The sequence below is a fragment of the Electrona antarctica genome, assembly GCF_951216825.1.
Source record: "Electrona antarctica genome assembly, contig: scaffold_204, whole genome shotgun sequence".
Lineage (NCBI taxonomy): Eukaryota > Metazoa > Chordata > Actinopteri > Myctophiformes > Myctophidae > Electrona > Electrona antarctica.
The window spans coordinates 13,992-30,761 of record NW_027638295.1 but is presented as its reverse complement, the minus strand read 5'-3'; positions in this window follow the sequence as shown (position 1 = coordinate 30,761).

Here is a 16,770-nt window from a genome sequence, read left to right as displayed (position 1 = left end):
GAGAGTTCACACCGCGAGTATCACTGTGGTGTGACATCATGTTAGTTTTTGTTGGTCACATTATCACCTAACACTGAATTAAGTATGAATAGGCCTTTAGTTACTGGCATTTCATTTACATTAATGAATTTGGTTTTCTGCTTAACAGGTCAACAAGCTGTACAGAGCCTTAATAGGGGAATCAATTACACAGTTCCGTCACCACCACTACAGGCGCCAGACTATAACTGATGTTTGTACCTCATTTGATGACGGACTAACATGCCCAGCATGTCCAAAGGTTAGATGTAGTTCTAGATGTTCTAGATGCTGTACTAAAACAAATGGTGCTCATTTTGCATAGTATACTATGAACACTCATTTCTAAATTACACTTCATCCTCGCATATTATGTTTACTTAACAGAATGATACATCAGAACCAAATAACAAATCAAATCACTTATGATTATTATCTTTCAGAATTATGGAAGGATGATTGTATCCATGGATGCCAACTTTGGCCTGGTGAGGAAAAAAAGCTCTGGCACAAGCACAGTTGGGCCATTACATGGCAACACCATGTTTGTCAAGGACGAGGATGTTCAGAACTACCTGCTCTCCCATCCTGACGGCTCCAAACCCAATGAAGTGAGTAAAGTTGTGACACATTTTCACAGTGTCAGATGTGAGGGGTCATCACTCCTCCTTGAGTTGATGTATGTTGTCAGACTTAAATCTCCTTTTCTAATCAGGACTGCAGCAACTTCAAGGCGGGTAACATGATCCGGTCACAAAAACAACACACCAAACTGGACGTGACGGGGATCTTTGGGGCATGCTGTAAACATGAAATACCGTTAAAGTTTGTTAACATGAACCAGGGAGAACGGTGAGTTTGTGTTTTTTCACAACTGCAAAGCTCCAAATGTTACCCAAAGATGTTGGATGCTGTTTATTTACATTTTAGGTCATCGTGGAACCCATTTAGATTATTGGAGAACTTTCTTTTTGTTTTCAATAGGCTGGAATTTCCAATGTACATCATTGATGAGCTGCTGAGCAGATGCCAGGACAAAAGCATTGAGCTCCACATCATCTATGACATAGCATGTGTCCTGTCATCCCACATGCGTGTAAGCAATTGCTTAAATCTGTATTGCACATGTAAATGTCTTGAGTATTTACTTACGGTTCATGTAATGTATTGTCTTGTGTTCCATCAGAAGAAAGGAGAAGGTATACCACCTAGTCTGTCCCTGGCTGTACCGGCATTTCATGTTTATGGTCATAAACTACAATGTCAGGTAATGTTTTCTGTCTGTCAGTGAAATTATAGTGATTAATATTCATGGTTAGGGTTATTAATGGCCTTATTCTGCCAGGGCAGCACTAAAAGAATGACACGCATACAGTACACACTCACAAACCAAATGCACGCCACGCATGCACAAATTATGAATTCACTCATAGTGCAGCAGTCGTGCTATAGATGGGTTTCTTGTTTACAAACATTGAGATTGCACTCGCATGCGCCTGTTTCATGTAATCAATTCCAAACAGTTCCCCAGACCTGTTGTTTTGGGGAGCGCTGGTGAGACGCAGGGAGGCACCCTAATGAGACAGATATATACTTCACGCCGCCAACAGTATTGCCCTTAGAACAGCTGACATACAAGCTTGCCTCACGGATGTGGCTGCTGTGAGCTTGGAAGTATATCTTAAACTTATAGCTTTTTTTCTGAGTACTTCACACGCTTCACATGGGGGCAAGAGGAAGCAACAAGAGCACTCCCTCTAACTGGTGCTTGGAGAATCACCATTATTCTTTACACACAAGTTGACACAACAAAATCCATGGTATATTTCAAGAGTGAGAGAGAGAGAGATCACGGTAAACATCCACCCTAAACCACCTTCCACTGGGTTCTGTGACCACTAACATTGCATGTAATGAGCGTTCGGTTTATTTTGCTGCGCACGCATACAGGTACGTCATCAGTATGCCGTTGGCTGGAATTGCATCTATTGTACTGTAGCCTACATTGTGATGTAAATGTACTTTGATTGTTATTTACAGATCATGTACAGCACAAGAAGGCTGCAGGGGTTTGGGCTGACGGATGGAGAAGGCATGGAGAGGCTGTGGTCCTACCTCCGAAGATTTGCAAGAGACACAAAAGAGATGACGCCATCACATCGCATCGATCTCTTAAGTGATGCGCTACTTTATTTTAGGAGGAGGAAATTGGCTGATCTAGGTTTTCCCCCATTTCTATCTTTGCTGAAAAGGTTATGCTGCTTCCAGTTACAGCTTTTCACATGGAATGTTTTTTATTAACATGTACTGTATTTACTGGTGATGTGTCCTGCGCATACCAAAGGCAGGCATTTTGCGAGCATGCAGTATGTTTTTTTTGTATATAAAGTTGACAATTTCTGTTTTCAGAAGTGCAGCTCCATCAGAGATGGGAAAAGGCAGAGAAGGTCCTGACTGTTGCTGAGAAGGATTTTTCTGCCATCCTGAGAGAGGCACCAGGTACAGCTTTCTTCTACAACGCACACTTGTAGTCTCAAGTAGTGGGAATTACTGTTAATTTCAGCGTTTGATACATTTCTCAATCAATTGATCAATGATCAACAGTAAAGTAAAGAATTAATGTATATTGTGGCGGTCGATATTTAAAACAAAAGCCACCATATTGGCCTGTTGAATACCTGTTCTGAGAACATCCCCACCACCCACGTAAAGGTGTGACTATGAGACAAAACCTGAGGGAGGGAAGCTCAGGGGTGCTATTTTGTGTTCCTAGTTTCTTCAGGGGTGCTCAAGCTACCAATGTGCAGCCGATCCCACTGACATGATTGCACAGAAACACAGCACTGTCGTTCATGCTCGTTGCCCATGCCCTTTCTACTATAATAATGTAGTAAAAGTAATAACTGTTTTCTTAGAGTGTATTTCAGAGCATCATGTATGGGGGTGGATGGACAGGGAGACAGAAGTGGCTCAACTTTCCCTTAAGAAGACCAAGCCAAAAGGTATGCCAAATTAATGTAATTTAGTATTTCATTTGTCAGTGGCACAGAGCGGCAGTGGCTCAGGAGTTAAAAGCGGCCGCTTGGGAAACTGAGGGTTCCCAGTTGATCCCAGGCTCCCCCAGAGTTGGTTTCAAAGTGTCCTTGAGCAAGACACGGAACCCTTCATTGCACCTGATGAGCAGATTGGTGTTTTTCATGGTTTCCTTTCCTCCTTAGACGGTGTATAAATGTGACTGGGTGATGCTGGTTTAAATCAAATCACACCTTGATTTCAGCAGCATTTATTATTCCAGTACAAAGTGGTACAGTGGTGTCATGCTCGTAGACTGCAATATTTGCACCCCGCGTCACCACAGACTTTCCAAGACGCACCAAGTACCCAGTGGTCTAGGTGTACTGGCGCCCCCCCCCCCCCCCCCCCCCCCCCTTCCCCCACCTAATTTTCACACCGTGTCAAGTACCGTGCCGAATTCAAATGGATAGTACTTTGCATAACTACTGCTTTAACTTTTTATACCTGAGCGCACGTAGCCTATACGGTAAGCATGCACACTTACAGCAGTAGGCTATGGCTCCAGACAGGCTACTGCTGCTGTGTGGTGTTCTGCACACAAGAAGATTGCCTCCAAGTCCTCCTTCATCAAAGAACAGATTAATTCGTCCAAACTTTTTAGTTTCATCACTGACAAAGTACAATGTACTACCCTTACCCTTACGGGTCCATTTGGTTCCATTTTAACACTGAGAGTTTCAGAACTTTTTATGGTCATTCAGGGCTATATCTATTCATGTGTTTCTGGTCATGTTATTGTCCGCTCATTTTGTATGTTTGTGGAAAAAGTGGAATGTTGACAAAAATATCCGCCACAAGCCAACATGGCGATGAGCTCTGATTCTCATACATACTGTATTCTCATAAAATATTGGATTCACCCTCTTTATTTCCATTGGATGCTGAGGTTCATTGAAGTTAAATTGTGTCCATCTGTTTCTAGACTCTGTTCCCAGATGGAAGAGGATCTACATCACTAAGTTGATTAAGTTTAACCAGCTCAAGTAAGACAAATACACTCGTTACTGTATTGTATGCAAGCAGAACATGTGGTGCTGCTGTGGTTATTGGCACTGTTATACATGGGTGAAGTAGTCTGTCTCTCTCCCATCCCCCCACTCATGTGGTGTGACATCCCACACAACGAGAGTTAAGTAACAACAGCGATTTGCGCTGAAATCAGACATGTCCAGTCTGTTACGTATATGGGCTTATTTGCCAATTTGGATGTCCAGTGATGGTCCATAAATGGGCATATTGTATGTCACAGACACTGCCACACAACTTAATCTTCTTAATAGTCATCTTAATAGTCTAGTAATATGATTTCACAAGTTATTTTATCGTATCCACAATAGCTTTATTTCACATGTGCAATGTTGTTATGACAATAAAGATTTGTTATCAGTTTTAACAACTCATTTCTATGTAGATTGCATACGATGGAGTCATCTGCTGCACAGGAGTCATCTGCTGCACAGGAGTCATCTGCTGCAGAGGAAATGCAGTAAGTAAGCCTACATATACAATTTCAGTTGTGACCATGTGTGCTGAGTACCAGCAGCATTATTTTATTTTTCTTCTGTTTAGGCTAGAGAATTGTCTTCAGCCAATTGAGAGACAACACCACATTAGAAAAAGATGGGATCAGTCAGAGGTGGTGTTCCAGTCAACACTCAAAGATCTTGACTGGGAGGTTAGGAGTCAACTCCTTCTGCAAGCTCGCACGGAGGCAAGGGAGAGAGTCACTCTACTCCATCTCAAACGCAAATACCCAGGTAGAAGTGTTTTCCAAGTCACTTTTAATAATTATTGTAGCGGTAAAATTGTCATGCTTTTGATATTGTCATAGACCATAATATGATTGGCACAGTTTCCCCAGGGCGAAAGTAGTGGGTTAGTGGGTATTGCCTGCAACCTCATGATGGATGCATATCACGATGCAGAGGCCACGATACGTTATCGATATACAATATTGTACGTTGATTCCAAATAATGACCATGTATTTACTACAAGAGCTCTTTATAATTCTGTAGCAAAGGCTTTATTGTGCATTGCCCATGTGTTTATATGTCCAAACTGCTTCGCCCACACAATCAATATATACTCCAGAAGATATTTGAATCGATACAGAGGCTGCTATATCGATATATTGCAATATTGATTACTTTAAACCACCACTAGGCAAAACAAGTTTGATTTTCTACATTAAAATTCAGCTACACAGACAAATGTAAATACTGTACTGTAGATGTTAATTACATCTATTGCAGTATATTTACACACTTTATTGACCAATTGACAACAAATTATCTTGATAATTTCACTATTTGATTATTAATGTAATTTGTAAAATATGTAACTATAAAGTTAACTTACATGTGACTGAGGTTTAATTGATGATGTATGTATATATCTATGTGAAATAATTTGCCATAACCACTTTAAGTATAGAGTCCTCCAGAGTCTACATGCATACACCTAGGCCTTTAATTGTTCCAACTAAACACAACAGTCTTTTTTAACTCTGAAATGCCTCAGTTATCAAGACGTACTAAGGCAGCTGGGTGTTTTAGCAGAGCTTGAGTTTGACTATTACTTGCCACTTTTTTTGGGGGTGTTTTTCATTGTTATTTTTGATGTTCTGTTACAGATGGACAGGGCATTGCTATAAGGCTGTCGAAACAAATCAAGAGCTGTAACTCCAGACTGAGGAAGGCCATTTCTGAATATGTGGATGAAAATGTATTAACCACTATATACTTCATTGACCTGGGTCCCCCAAGGCTCTATAGTCCAAATCTCTTTGATGAAAATTGTTTGTCCCAGAAATGGGACGCTACAGCAGTGGTTCTCAGCACTTTTTCATGCCAAGGATTCCCAAATTGACATGTTTGGCTGCGGACACTCATCTGAAAATGTTTTGTGCCAGCTTTTTGCTAAGAAATTCAAAATGATTCAGCTTCTATAGGCCTTTTAAATGGCCAAACATTTTGTTGGAGCCCTGGGACTCCCCAGGGCTCCAACAAAACATATTTTGGGTTCCAGGGACTCTGGACCCTGGACCCCACTTTGAGAACCAATGGGCTAGAGTTCATATTGTTAAGTTAAGTGTTGGTGCTGTTTTTGTTTTTACAGTAGGTGAGTTGTTTTACCCTATTTATCTTTACAGACAGAAGAGGGGGATTGTCCAAGAAATGTGAAAAGACGTGCCATCGATGCCCTTCACATGAGAACCAGGGCTGCTGAGGAAATGGCCATGTTGAAGGACGAGATGAGATCTCTCATCACAAACCTCCAGCAGCAACATGCTTCTCTGCAGTCATCCATTGAGGATGACGACAAGAAGCACCCTGGCTTCAAATCGGTTCTTGTTGGCGGGATTTTAAATTTGGAGAGAAAAATGCATGATGCCATGTTGTTGTTTCAGCAACATGTTCCTGACATTGATGCTCTTCCTCGTCCCTACCTGTCACAAGACAACTCTCCCACCTCTCCCAATCAGACTATGTACTCTCCTCTGCATGATGATGACGATGATGACGATGATGACGAAGATGATGATGATGATGATGACGATGATCATAATCACAGTGATGGTGAAGATGGTGCTCTGCTGCAATCAGCAGCAGAGCTCATTGAGTAATTATGCCCACACATTTAATTTTGTTCATTTACTATGAAAACGTGCAATTCCCGTTAGTTAGTCTGTCACCCCCAGACATGACCTTAGATTGTGACCTTATACCTTAGCTATATGTAAGGTCCTTAGATTACCATATATGGAGCTGACCCGTTATGACATTCAATATGTTGATCCTTTCCCATCCATCCTTCCTCTTCAATGTCTCCCTTTATTTTTTATGGAGGGACAGACAGTAGGCTGACAGGAAATGGGGAGAGAGATGGGGGGTTGACATGCAGTAAAGGCCGTCGGGATCGGGAGTCGAACCCGCGGCACACTGCCAGACTGGATTACCAGCCAAGGTGCCTGGACCGCTGAGCCACAGCCCAGGCCCAATGTCTCCCTTTTGACTGATGCCTGTCCATTTAAACTCTAGACGTGCCTGCCCCAAAGTTATTAGTGCAGCCGCGCCCGACAGCCGGGGAAAACTGAGTTCTCAACAGGCCCGGCCCTACCTGGGCCCTCATCAAACCCTGTACACTCAAGACACTGCCCCCGCTGCCACCCTTAGATCCCCATATACGGAGCTGACCTGTTCTGACATTCCATATGTTGATCTGACCTCATCAAACCCTGTGCACTCAAGACACTGCCCCCGCTGCCACCCTTAGATCCCCATATACGGAGCTGACCTGTTCTGACATTCCATATGTTGATCTGACCTCATCAAACCCTGTACATTCAAGGCATGCTCCATATATGACCAGTACAGAATTCATTCCATATGTTGACCCATGCCAAAGCGCCAGCACGTCTGCTGTCCCCCAGGCGTGCACGTGACCTCGCCCTCAGGCGTCTATCATCATTGGTCAGTATCATGATCTGACAAATGGGTTGTCAATCACACAGATTGTTTGTATGTGAATAAAAAGCTTCAAAATAAAAGCAATGCAGTTTGTCATAAACATGGACCGCTTGTTATGACCAGATGAAAACACTGGTGACTGATGAAGGGTTCTCTGCCATCCACTGGGGGCAGTAGCTCTTTAGCTTACCTGTTATGTAGAGTGAAGAAGAGAGCCATTTTGTTTGTTGTCTGTTTCATGTTCACCTTGAGAGATGCATGATGTGTTGGTTGGACATTCTTCACTTACTAACTGTAAGTTTGTTTATGTTATGCTCATGTATGGAACTATGGTGTAGTTTTTGCCTCTTTATTTTGTTTACACTCTTATGTGAGTAATTGTTTGCTTCTATACATTTTCATGTGATAATTAGCCTGCTTATTTTAGTTAATGTTTTATATGATTGTTTGTTTGTACTGCAGGGCTTCTTCATCTTTGTCATTAAAGAAACTATTTGACATTGAGGAGTGTATTTCTTCATGAAGAAGCCATGGTTGTCGTTGGATGCTCTGTCCCTGGCTGCACTTTCAAGACTGACGACGTGTCTGAAGCTCTCGCCATCGCTCTGTTGAATAATCATGGACTTGCCCATCAGAACGCACCACCTGCCGCTCCGGCCCATGCCCCGACCCCTCAGGGCCCAAAACTGGATCGGCCTAAGGTTGACGTTGGTGTGTCTATTGAGGAATGGAACGTATTCATCCGTCGTTGGGACGTCTTCTGCACCGGCTCGGGCATAGGAGCTGCCCAGGCCCCGTTCCAGCTCTTTCAGTGCGCTGGGCCTGAACTTGGTGACAGCCTGTTGAAAGCCATTCCCAACGTCGCTTCAGGGACTTTGCCAGATCTCATCACCGCTATGCGTTCACTAGCAGTCATTCCAGTCGCCACATGTGTACTGCGCACCGAGCTGCTTCAGTTACGCCAGCAACGCGACGAGACCTTCCGTGCCTTCACTGCCAGGGTGCGGGGCAAAGCAGAGACATGTGCCTATGTTACAGTATGTGTGTGTGGCGGGCATGTGGACTATACCGACCACATTATCCGCGATGTTCTGATAAATGGAATTTATGACTCAGACATACGGCGCGAGGCGCTGGGGGCACCTGACATCCTGAAGACGCCGGTTAACGACGTGGTTGCACTTGTCGAGAACAAAGAGATGGCTCGTAACGCTCTCCCATCCTCGGCCCTCTCGGCTGTGTCGTCATTCCAGCGCTTGAAGAGGGGCCCGCAGGCGAGCCCCGCCCCGACCCCAGGCCCAGCGGACAAGGCAAGAGTAGCCTCGTGCTCGGAGTGTAGGGGCACCTTTAATGTCTTTACGGAGGGGCTTCGCGGATGGAATACCAAGCCTCACCAACTTTGTATTGACTGTTATAGGACCCACCGACGCAGGAGGCGACCGCAGCCGTCCACCGGCAGTCAACAGGCCGCCATGGAGTTGGAGCCGATCTCCCAGAATGCATCTATTCAGTCCAGTGCCCGCCCTGGCCGACGTCGCAGGGGCCGTGTCAACGAACCCGTCAGGCTCGAGCACCACATTTTCTCAAGGGGCGAATGGAGGCGAGCCCGGACGAGGGACCATCCCCGTGCGCTGATCACCATCTCTGTTGACAGGCCAGTCAGGCTGAGTGGCAGCCCTAATGGCCGAGGCATGGCCAACACGGCCAGGGTATCTGCCATTGCGGACACTGGTGCGCAGTCGGACCTTTGGTCCTTGGAGGAGTTCCTTGCCTGCGGATTCTCGCGTGATGACCTGCGTCCTGTCCGCCTCAGCATGTCAGCTGCCAATCGCTCCCCCATAGCTGTCGAGGGCGCATTCTTCGCTAGGCTCTCGACAGCCTCCGGCAGCGTTGGGGTGTCGTCCTGCCGTTCCATGGTTTACGTGAGCAGCTCAGTCCAGGCCATGTACCTCTCCTATGAGTCGTTGCTCAACCTCGGCCTCCTGCCTACGGACTTCCCGTCGGGTGACATCGGCGGGGGACACGGAGACGAGAATGGGCCCGACACCCTTTGCACGCCGAGCCGTCCTTTATCCATCTATGCTATAAGGGCCACCAACGGTGGCTGCGCAGGCCCCCATGGCGCCCGGTGCTCATGTCCCCAGCGTACGGTCCCTCCGACACGTCCTGCAGCCCTACCATTCCCTTGCACACCGGAGAACAACAGCCGGATGAAGGATTGGCTGCTACAGACATACGCCTCGTCCACATTCAACACTTGCCCTCATCGAGCATTGCCGTGCATGGAGGGGCCACCCATCGAAATGCACGTGGACCCTGCGGCCACGCCAAGAGCATGCCACACCGCAGCCGTGGTGCCTCTGCACTGGCAGCAGAGAGTCCACGATGACCTTCTCCGTGACGAGGCCCTTGGTGTCATTGAACGTGTGCCATACGGCGAACCTGTGACGTGGTGCCATCGTATGGTGGTCGTTCGGAAGCACGATGGTTCCCCCCGCAGGGTCGTGGACCTCTCACCTCTCAACAAGTTCTGCCTACGTGAGACTTTCGCCTCCGAGTCTCCATTTCACCTTGCTCGTCGTATCCCGAAGGGCACCTGGAAGACTGTCACAGACGCCTGGAATGGCTACCACAGTGTGCCCCTGCGTGAGTCAGATCGTCATCTGACCACCTTTGTTCGGTTATTTGGCGATGTTGGGCCGAGGCTCCGACCAGCCCTTGCACTAGGCAGAGTTAAAGTGAGTAACACGCACGGTACACGCACAGTGAACTAAATGCTCCCAATGATAGCTTATATTTGATGAACTCAAACGTGCATTTTATAGGGTTTTTATTAATTCATATTAATTAAACACTTACAATCGTACATTCACACGTTCTGTTCACACTTCCCCTAACTTCCCCCAACACAAGATGACAGTATCCCGGATTCTGGATTACAGTCCTATTGGTACAGTTCTATCTGCTCTGTTGGTAGGGTTTACTATCATTTTACACTCTAAGCTCCCAGATTATGGTACAGCTTAGCTTGTCATTGTTGAATCTCAGACTTAGTTCAGTATCATGTGGCACATTAAGTGGCACATTGATTAAGTGATTAAGTGGTTTTAAATCTACCTTATCGTTAATCAGATGTTAATTGATCAATGACCGGGAGACAAGAACACAGATGACATTTGGTTACAATCTAAACATCATATTACATCAATTATTAATAATGCACAATTATATAATCGCATAATACATTATAGCATATAATTACCGCTGGTCTCTGCCTAGACATGTCACGTTCGATGGTATTGGTGAATCTAATTGCACTCTGTGCCATACAGAATAGTCAATGCAGCCTTCTGACTGATCCCACCTCCATATTAACACTTTCAGCCAATCAGATCCCACAGACCATCCAGCCAGCACCTCTGGCTGCTGTGGCCAGCTCCTATTACAGTCCCTGTAATGCCCAACTAAACTGTTTAGACTATTACAGGTATTTATCATTTAGCCTTTTTACCAACCCAATATATAATAGGTTATTTAGAACACATTTACACAATTGAAAAGGAATTAAAGATTGGTTACTTCATCCCCCATTTTCCATGTTCTATTTGTGTGAGTTGACACTGCCCTGAGAGGTGCCATAAACTATTAGACCCTTCACAGCTGGAATGTTGGCCAACAGCCAACCCCCCAGCAAGGAAGTGGCCTGGCATTTACGACCTCCTAGGCCCTCCTTAACTCACCAATTGCTGTAATTCTCTCTTCTTTGGGAACACACCTAGACACCATAATCTATATATATTTTCTTCCCCAATATCTGAGAATACATCTCGCACACCCATAATTAACCAAACACCCCTCACGCAGTTATGAAAATTGATATGGTTATTCACTTTTCATAAACTGAAAGATTATTTTTGATATTAATTTTTTTTCGGAAATATTATTTTTTGATATTTGGGCGCATGCCATTTTTAGTACTTTCGGAACCTGTTAAATAATACTGGATCCACATACTGAAGTTATAACATTATACAACTTTGAAAAACACATTAAAATAAAACACAACCCATTAACTGCATAAATCAATAAACAATGAAAATAATAAAAGGTTTACATGCGTCGATATCGTGGACATTTTTTGTAATTATCCCAACGCACCCTTAAGTATTAAATTCAGTTACAGCTAATCAAACTTATGTATACTTGTAATAATGTGAGACAGTGCACCTCCACTTTTGTAGGAGAGATGCTGGTTCATGTCAGTTAGGGGTCACCTAACTGACATGAACTTTTGGTCACCTCTGTCCGTTTAATTTTTATGGCTGTTTGCCCGGACAAAGCTTCAGACTTATCTAAACAACCCTCTTGTTTAAGGAAAGGAAGAAGACCGTTTATTTTCCACACAAGACTGGTTCCTTATCTTAAGAAACATTCTTCCCGTGCTCCCCCACCTCTGCAAACGACTCTTTTGGTTGCAGAATGGGGCCCAGTTGGTAGACACAAGTTTAAACAATGCAGTTTATACCCCTGGTTGTTTCCTAATCAATCATGATCACAAACTTGCCTTAGTATTTTGTCACCGTTAGGAACCTCAAATTGTGATTTTAACAAAATAATCGATTTTGTATCTCACAACCTGGTGTCATTTGACTTTTTGGATTTTTTACTTTGACTTTTACCAAAAGCAACCCAATTGAAAATTGCAAAACCTTGCAACATTTTAACCACATTATGTGTCTTTCACACATGCAGTCTTTGTGCTCGTGCCTGTTTAGTTTGTGCGTGCGCGCACACGCGCTCACGCACAAAACCCACTTGCACTTTGAGAGACAATGTTCCCCCCTCCCAATCGAAGGAAACTTAATCATTTTACCAGCATTCTTTCACATTTGTCCATTGTCCATAAGGACTTAATTGGCACAAATGAAATCCACTTATCTGCTACTCGTTGTCTAGTACAGATATAATGAACCCACATACATCATCACATTTAATATGCACAGATCAGACACACATCTCGTGTGTGAGTGTGTGTGTGCGTGCGCGTGCATGTGTGTGTGTGTGTGTGCTGTTTGTGACATCTTGTTGTCACTGACCCCAAGTGTTCCCTGCTGTAGGAAAACAAATGGGTAGAGAAGCATTTCACATGCTACTCTTTCTGACCCAGTTCTGATCTCGCTGGCATGAAAGCGTTCACCCACCCCCATCTTTTTCCTTTTCTAGGATCTAAAAGGACAGGAGCCATTTTGGCCTTCTTCTCAGCCGCTTTACAAACTCGACACAACAAATGTGTCGACACTGCGGTTTTCTGTACCAGACTGGACTTTGCCATTCCCGGTTTGCCACCCTTCACGGGGGCAATCTTCGGGTGACCCCTCACGAAAGTCACCCCAGGGTGCTTCTCTGGCTCGCCTGGACCCCTCACGGGACCCCTCACGAAAGTCACCCCAGGGTGCTTGGCGTGTGTGTCATGCACCTCCCCCACCGCCTCTTGAACGCGTGGACTGGCACCAGTAATGCCACAAATCACGCTCGGCGTTTCTGTGGTGAGAAGGATCGACGACCCGTCGGCCTTGCCCACAACGTCTGCGGGCATGGCTCTGATGATGAACGGTGAGGCGTAGGCAGCCTCCAGCTCCTCCGGAAGGCCGCTCGCCTGTTCCACTCCCGTTGACAGCTCTGCCTCTGCTGTCGGTTCTGCTTGTCCAACGTCGATGTTCGGCGATTCCTCCTCTGTCGAAGGCTGCGGAACTGTCGCGTGGTGGTAGGCTCCCTCAGCTCTGCCCCTAGCCGCTCTTGGCCTGCAAGGGTACTGACTGAGGGCTCGTTGGTTTCCCACTTCGATGTTCGGCCATTCCTCCTCTGTCGAAGGCTGCGGAACGTCGGTTGGTGTAGAGGGCCCTGGGCCCCCTGCATGGTTACTGCAGGAAGCACCAGGCTGTGCCTCCGTTGTGACAGGCTCTATCTGCTCCCAGCCCGGATGACTGGTAGCCCTGTCTCTTCGCCCCTCTGGGGCTGTCCCGGTCCCCGCTGGCACCGTCTCCGCTCCGCCCGTCTCTGCGCTGGCGAAAGGGTCCGTGATGTCACATCTCGTGACGTCTGGTGCTGCGTCTGCGGGCTGGATGCCCCTCTCCTCTGGGGCTCCTATGTTCCTGCTCTCTGCAGGACACTCACAGAGGCCTATCTGGTGGCACCCTGTGGTGTCTATGGCTACCCTGCCTTTCATCTGACGGATAGCCTGCATGATTGCTTCGAAACTAAACTGGGAGTATTTCTCCACACAGGTTCCTAACTCATGCCCCTCATTGTCAGCAAGCACTAACCAGCCCATTCTTCCCAAAGCTCTGCTATAGCATGTGGACATGTCCACCACATCTCTCATAGCAAATTTTAGCTTAATAAGCTCTTCAGGTATGTCGCAGACTGCGCCCACTTTAATTGACAATTCCAAACTAAATGCTAGATTATAGAAAATAGCTTTGGTTACAGAGCTGCCATCCTGCAGCTCCTTCAAGGAAGCCATTTTCCACCCCCTCTGTCCCTCCCCTTAACAAACAGTACAGGAACTAATTGGACTGGGTTAGTGGTTTAGTTGACTTCACAAATCATTCATTCACTCAAGTAAATGGTTAGTTTTTTGCCCAGCTTTAATTAGCGGACTCTGACATTATTTGTACTCAGAGAGCCCATACTTCCCTGTTAATACCTTCACCAAATAAACCTTTTTATACTATAACCCTTTTATATTATATAGATTATATATAATATAAGTATATAGATTTATATTGGCCGTGGGCGGTCAAACTCTAATAGCCTTCCGTAAACCTGGATTACAGGTTTTGCTAGATGCGTCACGCAACAGTTATTATAGACACGCCCTTCCTTTATGCGCACTTCAAAGCATGCTTTCAGCGTTAAACATTATTGACTGGTAAGATTATTACATCGCCTTTAATGCTGAGTTTAAAACCCTATTTTGTTCTAAACATTTATCACCGCTATTAATTACTACTTTGGTAGATTATACCAGTCCCCCTGTCACTCCAGTGACACATTGGGACATTTGCATGACAGTGGGGAAAGAGGAATTTCCCCCCCCCTCACATGCACTAACTGCTGTTCTTCTTGGTGCGGTCTAAGCACCCAGAAAGAAAACACTTTTATTGTGGTTACTATAAAAAGCACCTCTCTTGGTTTAAACGACCGGCGTCTTATCCGGTCTCAATTAAACTTTATGTTTGGTTACAAATAGTCTTAAATAATCAGTTTCCTAAACTGACCGTCGATTAGAACTTTGCCCTATCGAACAATGACTCCCAAACCATTAGTTAAACCCGCAGTCACTTTTTGTGGCTCACGGTTTTAACTGTCCGTCTCAGCAGATGGCCCCATAACCACACAAAACGGTTTAACGGTGTCGCATTTATTAGTAGCACAAATCAAACGGCATGCCGTCACGGCAGCATTTATAGTTGATTTAATCCTGTGGATACTAACGACTGCGGCATGCGCTGCTATCAACGCACGGCTTGAATTTCAGTTGAATACACGTCACACCAGACAACCACAATCAAACGGGGTGCCGTCTTTCGGCCCCAATTCTGTCTGATTTAATCCTGTGGTTATTAGTGTGGCACGATTCAACTCTGTGTGCTGGTCCCAACACACTGTAATTTATTTTTGTTACAAATTGTGGTCACTTTAGTGACTATACACCGATCTACGCTGTTTAATTTAACAGCACGGCAACTGAATAAAGTCAAACCGTCTCAGTTGAACTATATTCTGAATTACAACAACTTTAAATTTCAGATCCCTTTAGTGACTGCTATTTAAAGCCCTTTACAACGCGGTAGCAATTTAAACTGTAATATGTCAAACGGTTTCGGTTCAGACTATATTATATCTTAAATATGCCCGGGCGCGTGTATAGCTGCACGCTGATCCCAGCGGCACTTTCTTTCTGTTCAAACTAGGCACTTTAGTGGCTCTATGGTTTAAACAGTTCGCACGGCGGCGAATTAACTTTCGCTCGGCGGCGAATTACTATGCACTGATCCCAATGCACAGTACGACTGCCTTTAAATTGCGGTCACTTTAGTGACCACTAATTTAAAGTTCTTTAAACGCGGTAGCGATTGAAACCATAATATGTCCAAACGATCTCAGTTTAGGCTATATTATGCTTCCAAACCGCCCGGCCGTGATCTAAGCTGTGCGCTGATGCGCACGGTACAGATCTTGTCGCTGCACGCAGCGATTTACACTAGCAATATGTCTAGATTATAGGCTGTATTACGAGTCAAACCGCCCGGCCACGATTTAAACTGTGCGCTGATGCGCACGGTACAAACTTGTTTTAAGTCACGTCACGTCAGTGACGCTCTATGATTTAAAACTGTAATATGTCTAGATTATAGACTATATTAAAACTGGTAATATGCCTAGATTATAGGCTATATTACACTTCGCTGCTCGCAGCGATTTAAAACTGTAATATGTCTAGATTATAGACTATATTACGCCTCAAAGCGTGTGCACTTTAGTGCACAGCGATTTAAAACTGTTCGGTTATTTGGCGATGTTGGGCCGAGGCTCCGACCAGCCCTTGCACTAGGCAGAGTTAAAGTGAGTAACACGCACGGTACACGCACAGTGAACTAAATGCTCCCAAAGCTTATATTTGATGAACTCAAACGTGCATTTTATAGGGTTTTTATTAATTCATATTAATTAAACACTTACAATCGTACATTCACACGTTCTGTTCACACTTCCCCTAACTTCCCCCAACACAAGATGACAGTATCCCGGATTCTGGATTACAGTCCTATTGGTACAGTTCTATCTGCTCTGTTGGTAGGGTTTACTATCATTTTACACTCTAAGCTCCCAGATTATGGTACAGCTTAGCTTGTCATTGTTGAATCTCAGACTTAGTTCAGTATCATGTGGCACATTAAGTGGCACATTGATTAAGTGATTAAGTGGTTTTAAATCTACCTTATCGTTAATCAGATGTTAATTGATCAATGACCGGGAGACAAGAACACAGATGACATTTGGTTACAATCTAAACATCATATTACATCAATTATTAATAATGCACAATTATATAATCGCATAATACATTATAGCATATAATTACCGCTGGTCTCTGCCTAGACATGTCACGTTCGATGGTATTGGTGAATCTAATTGCACTCT